At 36.8% G+C, this 9943-nt stretch overlaps 1 pseudogene; it reads right to left on the bottom strand.

Moving 5' to 3' along the window:
• Nucleotides 1–950: 950 nt before the first annotated feature.
• On the bottom strand, nucleotides 951–1045 carry LOC138848847 (small nucleolar RNA U3; annotated as a pseudogene).
• Nucleotides 1046–9943: the final 8898 nt, after the last annotated feature.

Here is a 9943-nt window from a genome sequence, read left to right as displayed (position 1 = left end):
AACAGTTTGCTCCCACACAGAAACATAAAGTGAAAAATAATAGATGATTTTTTTTAAATGATGATGAAATCAGATCAGACCTATTGTCATGTTTAATCCCAGTGAGAGTCAAGTTGGGAATTGAAAATTTCTTTCTTTTTTTTTTTTTTTTTTTTTTTTTTTTACAGAAGATCAGTTTAGTGTACATTAAGTAAAGATTTCAGTCGTTTGCACCCCCATAGAAACACAAAGTGAAATATACTGTTTGAGTACTCGTTATAGCATTAAGCCTCAGTGTACAGCACGTTAAGGACCGAGATCCTACATGAGGAGTAAGTGCACAGTGACTCCTGTTGTTGACTTTACCAATTGACACCCCTGTTTATGGCATCAGTAATCTCCCTATGCACCAGTTATGAGTTTCCAAGGCTATGGAAGCCCCTTGAGTTCTCCGACTCTTATCTTGTTTAGACACGGTCATAGTCAAAGTGGAGGTTCTCTCCTCCCTTCAGAGAAAGGCACCTCCCTCTTTGAAGACCTGTTCTTTCCACTGGGATCTCACTCACAGAGATCTTTTTGCCAGAGTGTCTTGGCTTTCCATGCCTGAAATACTCTCATGGGCTTTTCAGCCAGATCCGAGTGCCTTTAGGGCTGATTCTGAGGCCAGAGTGCTATTTAGGACATCCGCCATTCTATGAGTCTGCTGAGTATCTCACTTCCCATGTTGGATCACTCTCCCCTTTATTTATTCTATCGGTTGGTGTTAGCAGATACTAGACTTGTTTATGTGCTCCCTTTGACTCTTAGTCCTTTCATTATGATCAATTGTGAACTGAAATTGATCACTTGGAGTAGTGAGATGGCATTGGCACATGCCACCTTGATGGGATTGAATTGGAATCCCCTGGTATGTTTCCAACTCTACCAATTGGGGCAAGTCAGCCCGAGCATGTCCCAAATTATACATCTCTTCCCTCTCTTATTCCCACTCTTATGTTTAACAGGGATCACATTTCGGTTAATTTTCAACACTTACTATAGAAATGATCCCTGAAAGTATAGTCTTTCCAAATGAATTTTAAAGTGACTTTTTTCTGTTTTTCAAATGTTATTAGGATTTTAATAGGATTGCATTGAAAATGCATATAACATATAGTTTTCACATCATAACCATACAGTTTTTCAATCAATGAATATATCTTTTGAAATATCTGTGTCTTTATTCAGAAATATTTTATGGTTTTTCACTATACAAATCATTTCCATCTGTAATCTGGTTTATTTCTTAGTATTTTGATGCTTAAAATGTGTATTTTCCTAATTTTTTCTTAGTTTCAGATTGTTCCAGGCTAAAATACAGAAATATAGTTGATTTAGTTAATTTTTTATCATGTAAATTTAAGTTCATTTATTAGTTTATTAATTATAATAATTTTCTGTGAAATTTTTGGAGCTTTTTACAGAAAAGATCACATTATCTACAAACAGAGATTACTTTATTTCTCCTTTTGTAATTTGTGTATCTTTTATTTATTTTTCATGCCTAATTTTTCTTGTTAGGATTTAGCGAGCATCCTTATCTTGTTCCTTAGAAATGGGAAAACTTTCAGTCGGTCACAATTTTGTATGAAATAAGCTATTGATTTTTTTCTGTATGGTTTTTATGTTCAGTTGATTCCTTTTATTCCTAATCTGTTGAGTGTCTTTATCACAAAAGGATACCAAAGAAATTTTGAAATGTTTTCTCTGCATTCAGATAATCATGTAGATCATCTCTTTTGTTAATGTTATATATTTTAAATTAATTATTTTTGTCTTTGGCACAATCTTTGCATTTCAAGCTGAAATGACACTTGAGCATGGTGCATATATTTCTTTTACAATGCTATAGAACTTAGCTTTGTTGAGGATTTTTACTTTAAGTATTCATAAGAGATATTGGTGTGATATCTCGATTTGGTATCAGAATAGTGATGGTCTTATAGAATGAGTTAAAAGAGCCTGCATTTATCTTCATTTTTTCTGAAAGAGTTTAAGAAGTGCTGGAATTTTACTTAAATGTTTGGTATATTTCACTAGTGAATCTATTTGGTCTCGGGCTTTTCTTTGTTGGAAGGATTTTCATTACTGTTTCTGTTACCTTACTAGTCATCAGCCTGTATTCAGATTTTCTCGGTCATTATGATTCATTCTCAGTTGATTGTACATTTCTAGGAACTAATCCATTTCATTTTATAATATATGCAACAATTAACCAAAATTCAGCAAATATGTAAATATAAGAACTAAAACAATAAAATTCTTAGAAAAAATTCATGTCATGATATTTGGTGATTATAACTTGGAAATGACACTAAAGTTCTCAGTAGATTTTATGTTTCTAGAAATTTATCCATTTCATCTGATTACCCAATCTGTTGGTATAAAATTGTTCATAATATTCTCTTATAATCCATTTTATTTTTATAAACTTCCTCTTCTTTCACCTCTGATTGCAATTGTTTAAATATTTTTGTAATCAATCTAGATAGAAAGTTGGTCAATGTTGTTGGTATTTTCATAGAAATATCTTAGTTTTGTTATTTTTGCTATTATTTTTCTATTCTCTGTTTCTTATCCTTATTATTTTCCAAATAGTATATTTTATTATATGACATATACCAATAAATTAGTTTGTAAAATAAAAAAAATTGACATTATAATTCAGTAACTAGCTAGCTCAGTTATAAAATACTGTCTGTGAGAGAGTGAGGACATGATTGAGTGACTGAGCAAGCAAATAAGTGGCTTGCATTTAAAAAAAAAGCAAGGTTTCCTCCCATTTTTTACTCAATTGAAAAGTATTTTAAAGTGGTCATTGTTTCATTAGTTGACATAGCAGATATTGTTTTATATTAAGCAGCTACTAAGTGGAAGGATTTTTATTAATTAATTTATTTTAATTAATTAATTTTAATTAATATTCTATACACTTCACAAACAGTACCGTATCTAATTCTCTTTGAATCCAATGTCATTATGTTCACTTTGCACACGGGAAGGGAAATGAGATCTGAGTTGATATGTGAGCTCAAATATCTAATCTATGAGGCAAGAATCAAATTTGTCCTGATTCCAATACTTTTCCATTCTACCTTTTCTAATTTTGACGGTTCAGGGAATAAAATACCCAACTATGTGACAAAGTCTCAGAAACAAGTACAGAAAGAGGATACAGCTGACCTTTGATGATACAGATTTATGAAAAGATATTCAGAAATATATTATTTAACACTCAAATGTGACCTTATCAACAGAAAAGTCATATTGATTCCACTATCCAACACTGGTTGGGAAATGGAAAACTTTTCAATGTCATTCAGCACAACCAGTTGAGCCCAAATGGTCTACTTCTTTGTTTACCTAAAAAGCATGATTCTTTAGAGAGAAGTTTTTACTGGTGATAGTGACAGCTGTCATTCCACAGTGGAGCCCTTTTAGGAGGAGCTAACATCAAATCATCCCATAAGTGATTCAATTCTTTTCTGCCAGTCCACATATTGTTGCCTATTCAATCTAAGTCCCTCTGGCCTTGATATCTTGGTATTCATCTTATTCATAAAACATGCTACATGAACTATAGTAACTTGATTTGGGGAAAAATTATACTTGTATAATTTCTCAATGAATCACATAACCCCATCAGTCAAGGTGACTCTGACCAATATAACAGGTTTCTAGTTCAACAGTTACAGAGTTTGGAAGTAGTGATTACTGTTCTCTAGTCATTTATAACCAGAAATTATTGGAGGTGCTGGCACTGTGGCATAGCAGGTAGAGCCACCACTTATAGTGCCAGCATCCCATATGGGCTCAGGTTCAAGTCTCAGCTGCTCCTCTTCTGATCCAGCTCTCTGCTATGGCCTGGGAAAGCAGTAGAAGATGGACCAAGTCCTTGGGCCCCTGCACCCATGTGGGAGACCTGGAAGAAGCTCCTGGCTCCTAGCTTTGGATCAGTGCAATTCCAGCCATTGTAGCCAATTGGGGAGTGAACCATCGGATAGAAGACCTCTCTCTCTACCTCTTCTCTCTCTGTGTAATTTTGGCTTTCAACTAAATAAATAAATTTTTTTTAAAAAAGAAAATTATTGGAAATAAAAGTAAAGTTCCAAGGAGGCATTTGTCCAATTTGTTATGTCCTTTGAGTTACTTAAGCATTTAATTTATTGGCCAATCAAGATACTAGTGAACACCTATCAACAAATTGGAAGAAAAAGTTTTTATACCTAAAGAGATAACTGTATTTTACATTTTTAATTTGTTTTGTTTCTTTATTGGAAAAGCAGAGAAAGAGAGAGAGAGAGAGAGAATATCTTCTACCCCTGGTTTACTCCCCAAAAGCCAGAACTGGGCCAGGCTAAAGTCAGAATCTGGGAACTGAATCTGAGTCTCCCACATGGGTAGCAAGGACCCAAGCACATAAGCCATTACCTGATGCCTCCCAGGGTGCACGTTATCTGGAGGCTGATCAGAATAAGAGCTGAAACTACAACCCTGCAACTTAGACATGGGAAGAAAGCATCCCAAGGGATGTCGTGTCACTGCAACAAATGTTCACCCTGATAACTGTTTCTTAAAATCAGAAAGTGTTAATGCCTGAAAAGGGGCACCAACATAAACAGTACATTGGTTTGGAGTATTAAACCCTTTGTAACAGTCAGAGGAAGATTTGTGGGAAGATTTGAATATAAAAATGAGGCTGAAGAAAGCATTCCATGGCACCCTTTGCAAAAGCAGTGGATGAAACAACCTCTGTCTACAGATCTCTAATCTTTCTTAGGCATTCTTCCTTGCTTAGTATTGAACAATTTCTCAAAACTTACTTTTAATGTACATAAAAGAAACAAGCACAGTGCCTAGAACACATTAGCCCATCAAAAATTAATGGTATTTCCTTTTACATGTTCTAAGTTGTTCTTCACTTAATGCCAAGGTATCTATCATAAATGTATGGTAGGGTGGTGGTGAGGGATTAATGGGCAGAAAGGAAACCGGAGTTCTAGTCTTGACTTTAACATATGACACCGTTGTGGTCTTGGGTAAATAATTTTGTTTTGCCTCAGTAGCTCTCATAATGAAATGAGGAGCTTGGCCTTGAACTCGAGGGTTTCACTGTTTTTTGTTGCCAGAAAGCATCAGCTGGGGAATTTTTTGCCATCTCAGGCAATGAAGAAATATGAAGCCTTGTGTCCCCCATCACCTCAAGAATATGTTGGAAGACTACATCTTTCTGTAGAACACGCACTTGATTCTGGCACCACTCTGACCCAGGCATTAGACAACTGGTCTTTGGAAGAGCTTTTCAAAACCTACCCTGTAAAATGAAATGGCACCAAGGCATTACCAGAAGGTGCTTGTGCGCATGTAGGACCAGTTCACCCTAAAAGACAAGGACTCAAAGAGTATGTGCTTCACTAACCCTTTGCAGCTGTGTTGGAAAGAACATGGTTGAAGAATTTCCACCTTTCACTGAGCCAAGAAATGTTTTTTGTTACTTCTTTCCAGCCCAAGTGCGTCCTTTTAAAAAAACTCTCCCCCAACAGGTGGGGACACACTGCCATCTGCTGGTTCCTTAACAGCAGCAACTTTTTTCAAGGCCAAAGAAACAGCGACTCCCAGGTAACATTGATATATCAGAAAATATTTATAGTTACTTATCTAATAATTCTAAGTGTCTGATCAAATCTTACAAGTCTAACGGAGTACAAGTATTCTTCTGTGGATATCTGAGGTCATGCAACTGAGATATATTTTGACTGAAATTAGTAGCCAAAGAACTTAAGGTTCCTACAACAATTTCTGTAACTCATTATGTATGAACTTCTATGTGTACCAATAGGAGTATCTTTAATGCATTGTTACATGAATTTGTTGAAAGAGCTTCATACTTGGAATTTACTATTTACTATTTACATGTATACCACATGGCAATAATAAAACTGCATTCTTACTCAACACTTCTGTCATTTGATCTTGTCAGTAATTTAGATTTTTCCTTCATCAGTTCACACTATTGAGCTCTGTAATTACTCTTCTACTATTGGAATGGTACAAAGGTTAAAAGTTAATATGAGTATAAATGGAACAAGTTCTGTAATTTTATCAGGAAAGTGGCTTGAGGCTGAGTTCAAGAGCATTTTATTTGAAATGATTTTTGTACTTCTCTACCATTGACAGTCCTTTTCTCTAATTGTTTGTAAACTCACATTCCACTTCTTTGGTAGGTATTATCTGTATGTGTCTACAATGAAATGTAATATTTAATAACAAAGTGCCTATCTTAACCTTTTTAGTTAAGATGAAATTTAGTCCACATTACACATAATATTTACATTATTTTATAGGCAATTCATTGAGTTTCACATTGTTCCAAATGTCCATTTTGAAACTAGACTTTGCCTTTGCCATTGCATAATCAAAGTGTTAATTAAAAATTAAATTAAAATGTTATATTTGGCTCTTTTTCTTCTTCCTCAATCCTTAGAGCACAAGATAAAAATATCTTGGCAATTCTAGCCCACAGGATGTTTGAAAATATTGCTATCTGGTCTCAGATCATCCTGCTTCTTAAGCCTCGTGGAGGAAGAAGCAAAACTGACCATCCCCAACTTACTTCCTCTCTTTGTGTACCTTCCCTCCTAAGATGCAGTATTCTCTAAAATAACTGAAATATTTTGTTCAGCTTTGATTCATAAATCGCAATACCTTCCTAAGCAACTCAACAAGATGAGGACATTCTCAGTTGATAGCCAAACTGCTCTGGGGACTCATTTTGTATACACTGCCATTTACTTGTATTTATCTCTTATTGAAGTGTCCCAGCTTCTTACTTACTATTCTAGGCTGCATGCTAGACCCTGGAGGGCAGGACCCTGGGAGGGACAAAACCCTGAACTTGCAGAGCTACAGAGTCTGCAAACATCTTCTGACACTTACTGTCTCTGCTGTTGTGTTCACTGAAGTCCATTGAACCTTCCTTTCTCCATTTGTAAAATGGTAAAACAGACAATACCTTACACCATTATTAAAGGCACAAAGATTACATCCTATCCACAGATTACTTCTCATGTGCCAAGCACTGTGCTAAACACTACATGAATTAGTTTCTCTGATGCTGACAATGACCTCTTTATTATCATCCTACCCTTAATTTGTAGACCAATTGACACAGAATGCAAGTTGAGAAACTTCCCCCAGAGTAGGGCTTTTCAGCAAGGCAGATCTAACTGGTGGATTTCCTTCTGTTACAGGGACTCCTCAGCACAAAGAGTGACCTACAACTAGGACTTGAGAAATGAATCATAAGCATTAAGTTAGCCAAGCACACAGACCAAGAATCTGACTTTACTCTCACTCTTGATACTGTGTTGTGTACACAGAAAACTTTAGAAATTATGTGTTACTCACATGTTTTTACAGATAATCAATAATACACAAAATATTTGCATTGAATCCAACAGTTTCTTCTGCTTGTCATCATAAAATACCACAGACTAGGTAGCAAAATAAATGTATTATCTCATTATACTGTAGGTTCAGAAGTCTGAAATCAAGGTGCTGACAAAGCCATGCCCCCTCTGTAACTTAATTACTTATAGATAATCTTTGGGGTTTTCCTTAGTATGTAGATACTTCATTTCAATTCCCCATCTTCACATGATTTGTCTGTCTCCACAGCCACATGTTGTCCATTTTAAAAGGGCCACAGTCATAGTGGATTGCGGTAGCGCTCAACTCCCGTTAACTCTCACCTCGACTGGTTACAACTGTGATAACACTATTTGCAATAAGGTGACATTCTTAGTTACTTTGAATGAAGACTTTGATATATCTTTTTTTAACTTTTTTTTTTTAATTTGACAGATAGAGTTATAGACAGAGAGACAGAGAGAAAGGTCTTCCTTCCATTGGTTCACTCCCCAAATGGCCGCTAAGGCTGGCACTGCGCCGATCCAAAGACGGGAGCCAGGTGCTTCCTCCTGGTCTCCCATGTGGGTGCAGGGCCCAAGCACTTGGGCCACAGCAGAGAGCTGGACTGGAAGAGGAGCAACCCGGACTAGAACCCGGTGCCCATATGGGATGTCAGCACCGCAGGCAGAGGATTAACCAAGTGAGCCACAGTGCCGGCCCCCTTGATCTATCTTTTCAAGAGCACATAGTTAAACTCATAACAAGACACATCTATCCTTACCCATACTTGGATGATCTGAAAAAAGAAACCGTAACGGAGACCAGAAAATCAGATAGCCCTGGGTTCAAGTTAAGTTTCTACCTATGGGAGAGAAAATTGGTTATGGCTCAGCTCCCTTCTCTGTTAAATGAGGGTATTTGACAACTTCTACCACAAAGAGCTGATGTGCTCTTTAAATAAGAAATTTGGAATACTGAAACTTTGTCTGGCACATGTGAGTTCTCAGTCCCACTAAGTGTAAGGAATGTGTTTGCCTGGTGTCTCCACCAGGAAGCATCTTTACTGATATGGATCTTATCCCTTGGCAGACTGACACCCAAAGCCTTCAGTTAGGCAGTCGTATTCTTAGCCGTTTCTCCAGCCTCCATGACACCTGCCTACTTTTAACACAGAGAAATAGTAATAACTCTGATTTCTAAGTTAGAAGTTTCACTAGCTTAGCTTTATCCTTGAAGATTCAAGAATAATTCAAGATTATAGAACAACCCAGACTACCTCAACTTTGCCTCTCATCATTGTCAAATCTGGCTTCTGAGCACCTGCCCTGTGACCTAGGAATTGGCTGCAGCATGAAGCTATCAGTGAGGAAAGTGAAAAACAGTGGCTTCAGATGTGCCTACTGCAGAAGCCAGCCGATGAACATTAATCTACCTCTTTAATCACAATTCTGCATCCCAGAATCTTCAGCTGACAGAAATGATAATCACCTGGTTCATTGATTCTAGGATTAATCACTGAAGTTAATCTTGGCATGTATTGATTCCGTTTCCACTGGCTGTAACTAAAGTGTTCAAATTACTTATTCCAACTCTGACAGGAATGGGTTCCCAAAACAAAGGAAGTCAGAGATGAGCTATTACACCTGACAGCTCTGCACAGCACCTAGTGACAGTGCTGACTACCCATCTTTCAGCAAGTGGAGTCCCTAACAGGGAAGGATCAAGCACCTGTTCTTGCTATTATACAGTGGTGTTTTATAAAGTTGGTCCATCAATGTCAAGAAGAAATGGAAGTAGTTTTATCTCAAAGAATCTGAACTCAAAATCTGGCTGCAAAAGACAAGCAAATCATGTAAGCTGCAGAGTAAGACATGCCCACTACACCAAAATGACTTCTACCAGAAAACACCAGCATCTGTTATCTTCCCTTCCTCCCCAGCTCACTAACGGCGCTAATCATGAGCAAGAAGAAACTTCATGGCAGGCACACAATTTACAAAATGATGACAGTGGATAGATCCCTTTCTTAACCTGTCACATGGATTTCAGTCTGAGAGATACAAGGGGCTATTTTTTATTGAGCACGCCTTTGCAGAGCATTCTGAAAGAAACACAGGAGACTTCTACCTTGGTGTTACGCCTGACTACCGTTCCCAGTGACCCTTTCCCCAAAGCACAAGTGAAGCCTGGAAAAGATAGAGTATTTGTAACAAGAATGGTTTCATAAAAGGTAGAGAAAATCTCAAAATACAGTGATAGTAAATAAGAGCCAGAATGTTAAGAATGATGGATGTGGGAGTGGCAATGTAACAATACAGAGTTGAACTAAAATACTAGGCAAAAAGAACATGTAACAAAGAAGAAAGAATAATTCTAAGAGTCTTATATTGATTGCATGGCAGATTAAGTTGTTGCTTAACTCAAGGTTTCTCAACCTCAGCAATTTTGTCATTTGAGATAAGATAATTCTGTGTTTAGGAGGTTGTCCAGTGCATTGTTCTCTATTTACTAAATT

The sequence above is a fragment of the Oryctolagus cuniculus genome, chromosome 2 (assembly GCF_964237555.1).
Source record: "Oryctolagus cuniculus chromosome 2, mOryCun1.1, whole genome shotgun sequence".
Lineage (NCBI taxonomy): Eukaryota > Metazoa > Chordata > Mammalia > Lagomorpha > Leporidae > Oryctolagus > Oryctolagus cuniculus.
The sequence above is the reverse complement of the archived record's forward strand: the minus strand, read 5'-3'. Positions and strand labels throughout refer to the sequence as shown.